This window comes from Eretmochelys imbricata, chromosome 7, assembly GCF_965152235.1.
Source record: "Eretmochelys imbricata isolate rEreImb1 chromosome 7, rEreImb1.hap1, whole genome shotgun sequence".
NCBI classification, from domain to species: domain Eukaryota; kingdom Metazoa; phylum Chordata; order Testudines; family Cheloniidae; genus Eretmochelys; species Eretmochelys imbricata.
The window spans coordinates 113927041-113943316 of record NC_135578.1 but is presented as its reverse complement, the minus strand read 5'-3'; the positions used below and the strand labels follow the sequence as shown (position 1 = coordinate 113943316).

At 48.5% G+C, this 16276-nt stretch overlaps 1 protein-coding gene and 1 pseudogene across 1 annotated transcript in view; both read right to left on the bottom strand.

Annotated features, from left to right (window-relative positions):
- Positions 1-830: 830 nt before the first annotated feature.
- On the bottom strand, positions 831-1154 carry LOC144268351 (small nuclear ribonucleoprotein F pseudogene; annotated as a pseudogene).
- The window catches only part of DCLRE1A (DNA cross-link repair 1A), a 44603-nt gene continuing 29316 nt past the window's right edge, over positions 990-16276 (bottom strand). The window contains exon 12 of the mRNA XM_077823110.1: positions 990-1102. The gene's annotated coding sequence lies outside the window, so the exon portion shown is untranslated. The remainder of the gene's footprint in view (positions 1103-16276) is intronic.

The following is a 16276-nucleotide window of genomic DNA, read 5'->3' as shown; positions in this document are numbered from 1 at the left end:
AGATGTGGGCCTGTGCACCAGACACAGTAGCATGAGTCCAGCTATTGGACACGGTCTCTGCTAACTAGCTAAGCCCACTCCCCTATGTAGTTACTGATTAACAGATGCAAGGTACGGTATATAGCCAAGATTTTGTAAAGTGACTAGTGATTTTTAGTGTCCAACTTGTTACCTTAAAGGGGCCTGTTTTTTAGAGGGCAGGTGCTCAGCACTTCCTGAAAAATGAGGCCTATGAAGGTGTTTCAAGCTGGGCACACAAAATCCACTAGTCACTTTTGACATATCTTGGCCTGTGTGACTATCCCATACATTGAGAGGCCTGTTCTCCAGCACACGGTGCTCTTTCTATGTTGCTCAACCCCCCGAAGGGCCCTATAGTGCTGACTCCACAACCTCTCTCCCGACAGCGCTGGCGGTAGGGAGAAGAGGTTTGTCAGGACAGGAATACTGGAGGCAGCAGAGAATCTGTCCTGTACGGTGCATACTAAACGTCTATGGGCTAAATTCTGGTTTGTCCTGTGCAGGGGATTTGGGGATGGGAAGAAGACAAAGGGGTTTTTCTGCCCTGGAGCAGATCTGCAAAGGGTCCTGCCACAAGGCAGGGAGGGTGTAGCTAGTCAGTGTGAGGGTATGGTATCTGACAGCAGATGCAGATGGAGAGCACGCTACCTTTCCAAGGCAGCCGCTGGGCGTGTTTCCCCAGCACACCTCTGAGCAGAATGTCCACTGTGACAGGGTCAGGCCAGATGGCTACAGGAGAGTGGGTTTTTTTGTTTTTTGGGGGGTTTTTTTGTGAAAAACTGATCTTTATTTTCCAGAAATATACAAACTTATTCTCTCATTTCTCCATCTTTTTCTTCTTCTTCTACTTCTCTGATGTACAGGACATTGTTACATCTTATCAAAACTTCACCAAGGTGTCCTGACAATGCACCATCTATGTATTCTTCTGTGTTTGTGAGCTGCATGTTCATGTAATGGTCAACAGACACCAGGTAGCCCTTGTACTCCATCCCTCATTTCAGCTTCACCATCACCGGCTTCCCTGTCAGTCCGTTCAGGAAGGGCTTGGGGTTCAGGGGCAAGCTCATGGTAACGCGGCCTGGCACAAGACAGCGGTAAAAACAAAAATTACTTGCAGGGCCGCACGTGCACCCGCTGGAGTCCAAGAGAAAGGCAGGCAGATATATTAGTCCCAGATTAAGCAGGTCCATTTTCCCTGGGTAAGGTAACAGGCAGTTCCAGAACAAGAAGGAACTTGCTGGAACAAATTCAGGCAGGCAGGCTAATTAGGACACCTGGAGCCAATTAAGACGCTGCTAGAATCAATTAAGACAGGCCGGCTAATCCGGGCACCTGAGTTTAAAAAGGATCTCACTTCAGTTTGTGGCGTGCGTGCGAGGAGCTGGGAACAAGAGGCACTAGGAGCTGAGAGTGAGAAGGCGTACTGCTGGAGGACTGAGGAGTACAAGCATTATCAGACACCAGGAGGAAGATCCTGTGATGAGGCTAAAGAAGGGGTTGGGAGGAGGCCATGGGGAAGTAGCCCAGGGAGCTGGAGCTGTCACACAGCTGTTCCAGGAGGCACTCTAGACAGCTGTAGACCACAGGGCCCTGGGCTGGAACCCGGAGGAGAGGGCGGACGGGCCCAGGTTCCCCCCAAACCTCCAACTCCTGATCAGAAATAGGAGGAGTTGACCTGGACTGTGGGTTCCACCAGAGGGGAAGGTCTCTGGGCTGTTCTCTGACCCATGTGGTGGATCAGCAGAGACTGCGGGGATTGTTCTCCTTCTTTTTCCCCATGCTGGCCAGTGATGAGGTTATCTGAGTGAAGAGCGGATTTGAGCCACAGAAGTGGCCAAACTGAGGGCTGCCATGAATCTCTGAGGCGAGCAAATCTGCCAATAAGCACAGGCCCCACCAAGGTAGAAGAGCAACTTTGTCACACCATGGACACCTGTCCTACAGCTCCATAACCCCAGCAGTCCCTTACTAAAGGACAGACTGCATTTCCCAATTGTCAAATCCCAAAGTCAAAGGAAGCTGGACAAGCAATCGGGCCAGATCCTCATCCCATTTCTGCACCCAAGTTGCTGGAAGGGGACTTAGAATTGCCCTATGGGAAGATTTGAGGTTCCTGTGTCCTAAGGAACTCCCCTGGTTGTGTAAAGCTGCCACAGTCAGATTTACACTACATGCTCCCTCAGTTTCAGGACAGGAAGGGATGGAACAGAGTGGTGGCTGCAGCATACCACTCCAGAGAGTATTGTCGAGTGCTTAGTGCACTAGCCTCAGACTTGGGTTCAATTTGCTGCTCTGCCACAGACTTCCTGTGTCCCCTTGGGCAAGACACTAAGGCTAGATCCTCAACAGCTGATTAAGCTACTTTGCCTCCTGATCTCAGTTGCACTGACTGTGACCTCAGTACAACTGAGTTCTCTACGATCATATCCCACTGTATGAAACAAAAAGGGGTGTCTCTCCCTGAGTTTCAGTCTATCATGCCCAGACAAGACAGGAATGAGAGAGATTCACCAGTGGCTCTCTCCTGCAGTGGTAAAAAATGGACACACACACCTGATTCTGATGGATGATAAATGCTTGAGAGGAAAGTGACTTTACTCTCCCTTCTCCCTATTAACCCTACCAGTATGCCCCGGGGAAATTGTATTCATGGCTGCAAATTAGATGATGCATCCACTCCTGTGGATGGGAGTGAATCACCCTGGTTAAGTGACTCATCCCACTTATAGGCAGTTTACCACAAGACTAAGAAATTAATCTCACCACAGTGGGTCCTGCCACTGCTTCAAACCCACTGTTGACCCAAGGACGGTCAGTTAAACTTAGCCAGGCCTCTGCATGTGCCTCTGCTCAGCACAGGGGATGCAGAGCCAGGCTCTGAAGCCCGGTCTCCTGAGTCCTCCTTCACCATGAGCCCATTATTAAGGCTATGATTTAGTCGGGTATTTTGAGGAAAAGTCATGGACAGGTCACAGGCAATAAACCAAAATTCATGGGCCGTGACCTGTCCATGACTTTTACTAAAAATACCTGTGTTTAAATCTTGGGGGGAGGGGGAAGGATTGAGGGGGGGGACACTGTGAGTGTTTGTGGGGGCTGACGCTGGGGGGAGGGGCGGGGGGCGGGGACATTGGTGGGGCAGTGCCTGGGGCCAGCTGCTTGGGAGGCCCTGGGGTCAGCCACACTGGTCCCTGCAGAAGCCACAGAAAGTCACAGAATCCGTGACTTCCATGACAGACATGGAGCCCTACCCATTGTCCTTCTACTTTCTGCTGAATAGTTTTCCCAGGGAATAGCAACCACCCCACATGTGCAGCGCTAGTTGCCTGAATCCCCCTTTTGCACACACTCCCTTTTGGCTAGAGGATCGCTACAAGGAACTTGTAACTTGTGAGGCAGTTCCTAGAAACGGCACGGGAATTTCAAATGCTGCCTTTGGACCTTAATTCCCGTCTAAATTATTGCAACACTTCAAGAAAAGGAGAGGTTGGCTGAGGTTAATGAGAATCTACATGTACTTTCGTTTAACAGAAAATGAGAGAAAGCCCATTTCCACATTCTCCCGTTAGAAAGACAGTTATCAGCCTAGGGTTATTCATTATGCTTTATGACTTTATGGCTCAGATCCTCCAGTTAGAAATCACATGAAGGTCACATCCTCAGCTGGTGTAAATCTACCTGATCCCATGAAGTCAGTAGATCAATGCCAGTTTATACCAGCTGCAGATCTGGCCTGTGTTCTCTCAGTTCTAAAGTGTCTGGATGATTCTTAGAGTTAAGTACAGGTAAAGTCACTCTTCTATTTTCTTTCAAGTCATATTGGTAGAAGCTAAGACGGGTAAGCAGTTGGTTTTAGTGCTTAAACACCCGAGTCAATATGGACATGAACCTCAGATTTGAAAAGTCTATTTTTTGTATTACAGTAGGGCCCAGAATTCTGTTATCGAGCAGGACCCTACTATGCAAGGTGCTGTACAAATACAGAACAGAAACATGGCCCTTGCCCCAGGGAGCTTACAAGCTAAGTAGCAGCTATTCATTTCTGACTGTTCTTGACCAAAAAACTATGAATCACCTGGCTATGGAGTGGCATTTTGGACAGACGGGGTTGACAGGGCCAGTGGAGCTAGATAATGCAGTCAGGCAAGTGAGTCCAGCTGCTCACACATCCACAATGCACAGCAGTGCGATTTCTCCGTTGAGACTAGTGAGACAATGGCCATTTGGAGATGCATGTAATTCAGGAGTACTGGAGACAGAAACGAGCATGTGTCAGTTAGTCAGGCTGAAGCAAGCACGGACTGAACCGAAAGCATATTGTGTCGGCAGTTCAAGAGGTGAACCCGGATGCATTTCCAAAGCAGCAGGTGAGACAAGAACCACAACTTTGGAAATGCAACACAGATGTCAAAAAACCAAAAGCATTATCAGTGATTGCTGCCATCCTGTTACCATGGTCTTCGAGAGCAACACATCTGTTTTCTTTCCATACGTGAGTTTACATAACCTGTTTTCCTTTTCCTATTTGCACCTGGGATTCATTGTTTCAGTGTGTGTTGTATGTTCCCCCTCTAGTGGCTGGTTCATAGGGCAGCCTCCTGCAGTCCCTGCTAATCGTGTAAGTCTTTTAGCTTAAGTGACAGAGACCCATGCTTGTCGTGCGGGCGCACCTGGATTCTGTCCCCATTGATCACCCACAGGGAGGGAGGTTGTTACACAGAGTTTACTCAAAATATTTATCACCCTGTGATTTTGAACGGGCCCTTGAAGCTACTAAGAGACACCATGAAGGATCATGGGGCCCCCACCATTTGACCCACCTTTATTTTCTTTTAGCTACAAAGGCCATCTCATTCTTTGTAGCTGCCACTTTGCTTCAGAGCAAACCTTCCTAAGCGGTCTTTTGTAAAAAGAAGAAGAGTGAGTGCAAGCCTCCCACAATAGCAAATCATTGCTAAGGTGTGGGAATCAGGAAGGAAAGACATTTGAGTTGACATTTGAGGGGCTGCATTAAATAAGAGGAAAAATGAAGGCATAGCTTGTGGAACTGGAATAATTTGTTGTAAATTCATTTTCTCTATATTTGAAAAATGAGCTGAGTGTTCCTAGCAACAGGGCAAATGGCAGCACCTGCTCGCAGAGACCATCTGAAGCATCAACATAATTCAGCGTAAATGTGCCCAGCTGCTCTTGCACTAAAATGCTGCCGTCAACAGTCCCCGGTAGCAGCTCCCTGAGTAAGGGTCTTACGTCCATTTCCAAAAGTTAAAATAAAGAATTGGTTGCTGAAGAAGATCTATGATGCTATGGAGAAGCTAGGAATAGCCCAGGAATGTTTTGGAATCATATCACTGAGATATAAGGACAATGGAACAGAAAGTGCCTATGGAGGCCAGAGGGTTTAAAAAAAAATCACGCTACAAGGGCTATTAGGCACCATGTAGCCCATGAGTGCTGGAGTAGAACATTTCTTGGCCTGTACCCCATTTCTGGGCATGAACCCCCTGATAGCTACCTGAGTCATGCTACTAGGACCAGGTCTATTGTGCTGAGAGCTCTAGCAAACACAGGGCTGCGTCACAAGGTGCCTCACACACCCACACAAGGGAGTAAGTGCATCGTTGGTCTGTATATGGGGTGCAAGGGAGGGAGAGCAATTGTCACAGGGCTGCTAGCACCCCTCCCCACACAGGTGGGCAGGAGCAGGCAGAGCTTTGGCTCCACCCCATTAACATCCTGGTCAGCACAGCTGTCCTGGTATGGAGGAGGCCGTAGACTACATCCCCTTAAGGTTTCCTCATGGGGCAGCATAAATATGGGCTGCCACCTATACAGGGCTTGTGTCAAGGTCATAATTGAGCCAATTGAGTGTGGGGGGAGGAAACTGAAATGGATTTCCTCTCCATACATATCTTGGGGGCATAATCTGTGTCATATTCCTGCACCTAAGAGGGGCCTAATTTCAAAGTGCTGAGCCAGCTCCCATTGGCTTTCAAGTGTTTTTAAGCCTCATACTCTTACAGTGCTTCATAAACAACTCACAGCCTCATCCAGTGACCACTGAAGTCAATGGAAAGATTCCTATGGACTGCAACAGGCTTAGGATCAGACTTCTTGTTTAAGGTGAACAGGGTGGGAACAGACTGGGCTGACAACAGTGAAAGGCACCATACCAGAAAACAAGATGCTCCAAACATCTGCTAACTTGGATTGAAAAGTCAATGAGCATTCTGTTCTGTTGCTCTGTACACCTTGAAATTTAACTAATTGCTTCAACATTTCAGTGCAATGCTGAACCCTTTCAAATCCTCATGTTCTTTAGAAAGGGCTGCTGTCAGACTCATTACAGATGCAAATAGAGTACTTGGTTTCTTTTTCGGGACTCTCTTCTGTGCACTTCAGCTGCTTCTTAAAACACCATCTGCCTTTGGACTGGGCTCTGGTTTGCATGTAACACTCTACTGGTACAGTAAGTACTGCTCAGAAGATTTAAGAAAAATGAGCCAGCAACAGAAAGAAGCAACTTAGTTTTGATGGTTTGCTGGCTACGTTCATTTCAGAGCTCAGCATACCTGCTGCAGTCACCCAAGTTGTTCCAGGGCCCTTTTGATTTCATTCAGGAATGAGGGAGAGCGCTGCTGCAGGTTGATGTATGACACAGGTGAGATAAATCAAGCGGCGAATGGCTAGAGCGGAAATAGATCGGATAGCAGCTGTCTATTTATTTGGCTGTGTGCTGGCTTTGAATGCGTTTGGCGTGTAAATCAGGGACTGTTAACATATTCAGCCGTATTTCACAAGCCTGCCACATTCAGTGCCCACGCAAAGCTAATAATAGTAAGCATCATTGAAAAGCCTTGGGCAGTCAGTCTTCCCAAAGCAGATGTTTCACTGCAGATTCCCCTTTGGTTCTACTGGTAGGTTATAGCATATTTTACAGATACCTTGCTTTTGCCCAGAGCACTCTCAGTTCATAGTGATTGACAATAGGTTTAGAAACACAATCAACATACTTAATGGAAAATAAATGCAAGGCGGGTAGAAAGCAGACAATCACCTGTAGACCCATCCATATGCTTTACATGTTTAAGGGCCTGAGGTGCGGAGAACTCACAGCTCCCATAGGTGTCAGATTTCAGAGTAGCAGCCCTGTTAGTCTGTGTCCGCAAAAAGAAAAAGGAGTACTTGTGGCACCTTAGAGACTAAGAAATTTATTGGAGCATAAGCTTTCGTGAGCTACAGCTCACTTCATCGATGCATTCAGTGGAAAATACAGTGGGGAGATTTATATACACAGAGAGTCAGACCCAGCTCATCCTAAATAAAAGAAGTAACGCCAAAGAAGGGCAGGTTGCTGAAGGAAATAGCTCCAGAGATGGCAGCTTTAAAGACTCTACCAGATCAGTGTCTGAGGAGGTGCAACTGGAAAAGAAGGTATTGAATTTGGGAGCATCTGGATATAGCCTGGGGCCTGCCTTTGTATAAAGATTTTGGACTTTTTGGAGAGGAAAAAGGCTTTGATGCCAACTGGGCTCACAAAGCATGGAGATTTGTGGGGAAATGAGACCACAAGAAAATGAGTGCAGATGGGGGTAAAATAGACATGAATAGGGGCTGCGTGGGAACTTCATTTGTATCCATGCCTGAACTGCTGAAAGCACTCAGACTAGCCAAGACACAGCTGCAGACATCTGTGGGCTCCTTTGCAAAATTACTGTGGACCAGAACATTCCTCTACTCCTTAGTGCTCATCACCAGGCTATCCAACTGCCACAGATATGCCTGTAGTTAGACCACCAATAATCATCTCATTGTTACCCTGTGCGCTCCCCTGCCCCCATCTTCTACAGTACATTTTATCTCATCAGCAACTTATTTATATTATAAGCTTGTCACCAGGGAAATGCTTTGGTGGGCCAGGATGACATGACCACCACAGAAATGGGGGAGGGGAAGGAAGCCAGAGAACCTAGCAGTTCTTAAGAGAGGATGTCCATAAAATACAAAATATTTCCGGTGATTTTCAAGCCTCAACCCCCCCCACCCCGTTACATTGAAACGAGCACACAAACTTAAAGACCGACCCATCCCCTAATGCATTACATTGTTATGGGCAGCCCCTATCCATGTCTATTTTACCCCCATCTGCACTCATTTACTTGTGGTCTCATTTCCCCACAAATCTCCATGCTCTGTGAGCCCAGTGGGTATCAAAGCCTTTTTCCTCTCCAAAAAGTCCAAAATCTTTACACAAAGGCAGGCCCCAGCCTATATTCCAGATGCTCCCAAATTCAATACCTTCTTTTCCAGTTGCATCTCCTCAGACACTTTAAAGTTCCCATCTCTGGAGCTATTTCCTTCAGCAACTTGCCCTTCTTTGGTGTTGCTTCTTTTATTTAGGATGAGCTGGGTCTGACTTATATAGGTCCCAAACCCCCCCACTCCCAGAAACCTTGGACGGAACCAGTGGTTGATTAGAGTCATAGAATCATAGAATAGGGCTGGAAGGGACCTCAGGAGGTCATCTAGTCCAACCCCCTGCTCAAAGCAGGACCAATCCCCAATTTTTGCCCCAGATCCCTAAATGGCCCCCTCAAGGATTGAACTCACAATCCTGGGTTTAGCAGGCCAATGCTCAAACCACTGAGCTATCCCTGCCTCAGCTGGAGCACATCCTAGTTCTAGTTTTCAGGGCAGTCCACCATCTATAGCTGATTGAGTTTGTTTTTCCCCTTCAGCCATGTGACAGTTTATGCCGTTACAAAGCTCTGTGGGGGTAGGGATTGTGTTTTCATTACAATCAGCATGAGAGGGGACATTGTCTCTGATGGGGGCCTCTAGGCACTACAAAATACAGTAGTAACTCTCAGTTAGATTCTGTTGGCTCTCCCTCAGCTAAACTGCAGGACTATTTCAGTGACAGCATTTGGAGAAAACCTGCCTATGACTTTGAAGAAGCCCAAGGCTGTCCAGGCCTCATAGGTGCTGGAACTAGGGGTGCAGTTGCATCCCCTGGCTTGACATAGTAATAACAACCCAAATACATGATTTCTGCCTTCAGCACCCCAGAACCACTGCCATGCCTTGGTGAGAAAGGTGGGTTCTGTGCATGAGCTTGACAGCCCAGCTCAGTGGAATATTCTTTCACCCTGCCGCTGAGGCAGTTTCCTCTTTGTGTTTAACAAAGCAATCTTTTTCAGTACATTGCAGTGCGCTTTCGGTTTCCTACATGCAACATCGTTCTCTCTAGTTGTGCTCCAGGCACTCATTGTAAAGAAGGAAGAGCAGATGGGAATTGACTTGGAGACTGGCCTGACCTTAGCACACCTTAGAGGAGCAGATGAGTGTTTGCAAACAGGGCTTTATTTCCAGACAGACTGTATGGATTTTTTTCAGGGAGGGTAATGCTCTGAAGGATTGCCTGAATGTACTGCAAGAGACAAAGAGTCATATAAATTTCCACTATTGCTTTTGGCCATAAGAATGGCCTCCCAGATGAAACATGGCAGGTGCACGCTGTCCCTTAGACAGTGTAAATCAGCAAGGCTTTGATACCAGATCAGGATCTAGCCCAGCAGGCTATTTCCTGGGGAACCGTGCCCCAGTGCACTAAGTCCCATCAGCGAGTCTCATCTCAAAAGCAAGATGTGACCAATTCATGTTACTGCGAGACGTTGCATGGGAAGGGTCGCTGCATTGAGTCTCCGCTGCTGCTGGGGGAGCTGCTCCTTGGAAAGCGCCTGCTAGGAGATGACGAGGGAGGGGAGCGATTTAAAAATGAGAACGATTAAATTGTACTTCCCACAACTCAGCTCCTCTAAATCACTGTTTCTGCTGCGTGCAGACAGGCAGGTGGGCGGCGAGGAAGGACGGGAGGCGGCAGGAGTCCATGTGTGCTGAACCTAATTGCCAGCTAAAGCCTCACTCAGCCCATGAGGCAGGCATTTCATGCGCACTTCAAGCACCCCACTAGCACTGAACACCTGCCCTGAATTATCCCCCGCTCCAGATTACTAGGAAATGGCCTATCCCAGGGAGAGCCGTCCAGAAAATCAAACGTGGTCCAAACTGATCCACGGAAATACTGTAACCGACTGGATTCTGACTTTAGAAGGCTTTTACGAGTCAGATCAGCTGATTTAGGGACCAGTTGTGACACCCTTACTCGGCAAGTTGTCTCACTGATTTCAATGGGAGTTAGGCACCTATGCGATTTTGAAAATCACCTGGGATGCCTAACTACCTAAATACCTTTAAAAATCTGCCCTCAGGGCATTCTGCTGAAATCAATAGCAGCAGAGGATATTTAGTGTCTTTGAGGACGGGGTTCCATGGCAGGGCAATAGCCAATTTAGCATTGGACTATGCCCCAGTCTCGGTTTCCCCTAAATGGAGTTCTTAAAAACTGCATCCAGACGCTTGCAAGAGAAATAACGCCCCTTCTTGGGGCCTAGTTTATTGAAACAACATCACTGTTCAAACGTTGACAGAAATCAAAACAAGTATTTCTCCACCTCTACAGTCTTTGTAGCCACTTGCTCAGCTCAAGAGGTCTTCCAAAATCCCAGATTCTGCTATCTGATGTTTCTATTTCCTCCTCCTCCTCCCTTTGTGATGTAATGGTTATGTAAGCAGAGCCGGATTAACTTTTTGTGGGCCCCCCCCCTCCGCCCCGCCCACGGAGAGCGGGTACCTACCTGGTTCTAGCCCATTCTCTTCGGCTCTCTCTGCAGCGAGCCGCCCTTCCTCCCGCAGCAGGAGGACAGGTTCTCTTCCAGCCCTGGGTGGGTGTTGGGAGCGGGAGGAGCAGAGGCTAATGTGGTTACTCCTATAACCAGACTTTTAGTTTCCAGTCAGCACTGCTAACCGGACACCCAGGTCCCATTTTATACTGGAGTTTCCAGTCTAAAACTGGATACCTGGCAACAGGGCTGCCAGAGAAGCCGGTGGGGGGGGGGAGCAATCATTTTTAAGCGGGAGGGGGGGAAAGCAAGTGGTGGGTGGGCTAGGGAGTGGAGAGGAGCTAGTGGGCAGGGCCATGTCTGCAGTACTGCGCAGGTAGGCTGTGGGGATCAGCTGATACAGTATCCCCAGCCCAGGTGACGTGACAGCCAGGAGTGGATTTAGAGTTAGTGGGGTGTGGGCTGGTGTAGTGGGGGTGCTCACGGCAGAGGGGTGGAGGGGGTATGCCCCAATTCCAGCCCCTTCCCCAAGGTCCCGCCCCCACCTCTTCTCCCCCTCCCCTGAGCGGGGAGTGTGCTGAGGCTCCGCTCTTCCGCTGCCGGCAAACAGCTGATTGGCGGCAGGGAGGGGCAGAATGCAGCACGCTCCGGGAAGAGGCGGGGGAGTGGGGAGCTTGGCTGCTGGCGGAGCCTGCCCTGCTGCAGCAGGAGCCCCAGGAGCCGGCAGCATCAAGCTTCTGCCCCCACAGGAGAGAGCAGGGGGCGGAGAAGAGAGGGCCGGGCGGGGCCCCTTTGGACTGTGGGCCAGGCGCCATGGTAAATCCGGTACTGTCACCAACAAAAGAAACCAAACCCATCACCTGGGAGGCAATTAATTAGTCACCAGTGTGACTAAGCCCAATTCTCTTAAAGGACCATCCCAACCTAGGACGGGTTCTTTAAGAGTAGTCTAAGGCTCCGATCCTAGGTCTGTATGAATAAGAGCTGTAGCCGTGGGCTCGCTTTTATTCTGGGCTTTGCCACTGATTCATGCTGTGACGCTGGATAACTCCCTTCATCTCTCTGGCTCTGCATTTCCCCATCTATACAATGAGTTAATAATGCAAATCCTCCCTTTGTAAAGCCCTTTGACATCTATGCATTAAAAGAGCTAAGTACTAACCTGTGGATTCCCTGCACTGGAAAATTTTCTTTTTTGCATCCTTACCATCCATGCTGCACATAGGGAAAAATCAAGTTCAATCCAAAAGCCAAAGACCTTAGGGTTTTTTTAAAAAATTATTTGTTTTATGTAAGTGCCTATTAGAAACTGACACAAACAAGCTTCTATCAGCTCCATGATACTGCAGCATATACAGATATGACAGAGTGGAAAAGCATCTTTGCTGCCAAAGTACTCACCAGAGACTCGATAACAAGGTGCCATTGTGTAACACTGGGTAAAGGTTCAGAGAATAACAGGCGGTAGAAACAGAAAAGGAATTTTAGGTCACCTAGCCCAGCAGTTCTCAACTTGGGGCCCGGGGCCCCCTGCGGGAGGCCATGAGCAGGTTTCATGGGGTCCGCCAAAATAAACCAGAGAGCAGGGCCAGCATTAGACTCCCTGGAGCTCAGGACAGAAAACCGAAGCCCAAGCCACGTGGGGCTGAAGGCAAGCCTGGGCAACTCAGCTTTCCAGGGCGTCCTGTGGTGTGGGAGCACAGGCAGTTGCCCTGCTTGCTACCTTCTAATGCCAGCCCTGGCTTTTAATCTACTGGATATAAAGAAAAACAGTTTTTGTGGCACAGGTGGGCCATGGAGCCTTTTATAACATGCTGGGGGGGGGCTCAGAAAGAAAAAAGGTTAAGAACTCCTGACCTAGCCCATCCTTCTGCCATTGCAGGACTGCTCCTAACGCCAGTCTTTCTTTGGTGAAATACTTATAAACCTCTCAAGCATTACGGTGTCAATCCTTGTAATTGAAAAATGGTTCCACCCTAACAGCAATTACAGCTAATCCTCTTGAAAGGACGGATGGTGTTGTGGGTAAGGCGACTGGCCGGAGACTGAGGGTTCAGTCCTTGATTCTGTCAGACTCCCTGTATGAGAAATCTCTCTGTGCCTCAGCACCCTATCCTTAAAATGGGGATGAGGATACTTCTTTCTCCTCATTTATTTTATTTATTTAGAATGTTAAGGGCAGGAGTCTCTCTTATTTTGTGTGCTTATAGTACTTAGGTCAATGAGGCTCTGACCTTCGTTGGGCCTGTCGGCACTATCATCATACTAATTATTCAACCTAAATCAGGGGTTCTCAGATTGTGGGTTGGGACCTCAAAGTGGGTCTCGACCCCAGTTTAATGGGGTCGCCAAGGCTGGTGTTAGACTGCTGGGGCCAAGGCCAAAGTCAAAGCACGAGCCCCAACACCCAGGGCCAAAGCCCTAGAGTGTCAGCCCTGGAAAGGGGGGCTAAGGTTACATGCCTCCTGCCCAGGGCAGAAGCCCTTGGGCTTCAGCTTTGCACTCCCCCCACTCCCCCACGCGCAACCTGGGGTGGGCCTGGGCTTTGGTCTCCCCTCCTGGAGTCATGTAGTAATTTTTGTTGTCAGAAGGGGGGGGTCACGGTGCAATGAAGTTTGAGAACTGCTGACCTAAATATTCCTTTTTTTAACTTTCTGGTGGTCAGAACTGAACTCTATTGCAGTTGAAAACCCATAATCAGAACCAGTGGATGAAATTTAAGAATGAGAACTGCAATTTCTAATTCTTGACATGATCAGCTTTAAATTCTCTCTATCTGAGTTTCATTCAACCACGTCACATTTTTCTCTCCAATCACTAATCATGTCCATTTTTAAAACTGACCAATTGGAGTGTCGAATATAAGATACAGGCAGTTCCAAATTGCATCACTCCATATATATGTCAAACACCCATAAAACCTGGAAATGTAAAACCAAATCCCCAAAATATAGTACCGCATGATTTGTTTGGTTCTGAAATTAAAGCCAGCTGTTTCCACCTGGCTGGGAATGCACAGGTAGAGAAAGTTTTGTGCTGAAATCTTTATACCAGCAGCTCGCAACCTTTTTCTTTTTGAGCCCCCACCTCTCCCAACGTGCTATAAAAACTTCACCTGTGTCACAACAACTGCTTTCTGCATATAAAAGCCAGGGCTGCCATTAGGGGGTAGCAAACAGGGCAATTGTCCGAGGCCCCATGCTACAGAGCCCCCTCCCCCCGCGAAGCTACATTTCTTAGACTTCAGCTTCAGCCCCAAGTGGTGGGGCTGAGAGCCCCGGGCTTCAGCCCCATGCGGCGAGGCTTTGCCTTTCTGCCCTAGGCCCCAGCCAGCCTAATGCTTGGCAGACCCCCTGAAACCTGCTCGTGGGGCCCTAGACCCCTGGTTGAGAACCACTGCTTTACACTTCCCCATTTATCACTTAGCTGCTTTTTGTCAGAATATGGCTGCTAAAATTATTCAACAGACACAGACTAATATGCCAGTGCATCAATTGCACCTTAGTTTGGCATAGGAACAAGTCTCCTACATAACCCAAGTAAATATACTTCAGCTCCAAAAAGAGATTTTTGGCAATTAGCCGCAGAGACAATTTGAATGGTTGAAGTGTTTGAAAAAATGTCAGTGTATACAGTTTCAGAGTAACAGCCGTGATAGTCTGTATTCGCAAAAAGAAAAGGAGTACTTGTGGCACCTTAGAGACTAACCAATTTATTTGAGCATAAGCTTTCATGAAGTGAGCTGTAGCTCACGAAAGCTTATGCTCAAATAAATTGGTTAGTCTCTAAGGTGCCACAAGTACTCCTTTTCTTTTTAGCGTATACAGTATCTTTCGAAAATATACAGCACTAACCACTACTAGAACCTACTGAGATTCACTAAAAACACAGTGATAGATGGAAAGGACAGATACGGCTAGATGTAAATGGGATGCTTTGCCCCATTGTAATGAAGTTTCTGCTCATATCGGAGCACTTTCCTAAACAAATGAAACTATTGCTTGTTGTTATTTTATGGCTAGATTTTTCACAAGTACTCAGCACCCAGCAGTTCCCATTCATCTGCCTCTGAGCATGTTTCATGCCACTGTTTTTATATAGAGTTGTCTTTAAGTAATCCCTTCCCAGAATCCTTTGCAATGGCTACTGTGGAAGGTGCTGGGGCACAGGCCCATGTGAACAACCCATCTTCCGTAGCTTACAGCAACAAACAGAAAGCCTTTGTTTGACTCAGCAGAATGAGATTATTCTTGTCTCTTTTCCTTTTCCGAACAATGTTGCTTTTAGTTCATTTATCTGCTTATCAGAGAGCGATATGTAAACAGAGCACTGAGTCCTGATGGGAGGTAGAGAGTGATTCTTTAGAGTGGTTGGCTTTGAAAAGCAGTCTAGGCAAGTGATCAATCCAGTGTTAAGGTTCCCTGTCTCTTTGCTCTGACTCTTGTCACCACCAGACAAACTGGAAAAGCATCTGATAACAGGACCATTGGGCTTTACAGCAATTTTTTATTCCAAGATCCGACAACTATTCGGTGACTCATAGATACATAGAGTTTAAGGCCAAAAAGGACTGATAGATCATCTAGTCTGACCTCCTGTATAACACAGGCCATAGAATTTCAGCCAGTCCACCCCTGCATCAAACCTAATCACTTGGGTTTGACTAAAGCAGTGGTCACCAACCGATCAATCGCAATCGACTGGTTGATCCTGGAGACTCTCCCAGTTGATTGCGATCTCCGGCTGCCAAAAGTCTCTGGTGCAGCGGGGCTGCTGCTAAGGCAGGTTTGCTTCCTGCCTGTCCCAGCCCCGTACTGCTCCTGAAAGCAGCCAGCACGCCCCTGTGGCACCAGAGGAAATGGGGAGCAAGGATCTCCATACGCTGCTCCTGCCTGCAAGCACCACCCCCGCAGCTCCCATTGGTTGGGAACAGGGAACTGTGGCCAATGGGAGCTGTGGGGACAGTGTCTGCAGAGAGGGGCAGCATGCGGAGCCACTTGCCCCCCCCCCAGGGGCTGCAGGGGCGCACTGGTCCCTTCCAGGAGCAGCGTGGGGCCAGAGAATGCAAGAAGCCTGCCTTAGCCCTGCAGCACCACCGACCAGGAGCCACCCAAGGTAAGTGCACCCCAACCCCCAGCCCCCTACCACAGCCAGCACCCCATACCCCCTCCTGCACCCCAAACCCCTGCCCTGGGCCCCCTCCTTCACCCAAACTTCCTCGCAGAGCCCACACCCTGAACCTCTTCCTGCACCCAAACATTCTGCCCCAGCCCAGAGCTCACTCCTGCACCCAAACTCCCTCCCAGAGCTTGCATCCCTCATCCCCTCCTGCACCTCAACCCCCTGCCCCAGGCTCAGCCCAGCTGGCCCCCTCCCACACTCCAAACAGCTCGGCCCCAGCCCAGAGGCTGCACTCCCTCCTGAACCCCAACCCCCTGCCACAGCCCGGTGAAAGTGAGTGAGGGTGGAGGAGAGCAAACGACAGAGAGAAGGGGTGATGGAGTGAGCAGGGCAGGGCCTCGGGGAAGGGTAGATCCTGGGTTGCACTTAAATTCAAAAAGTGATCTTGG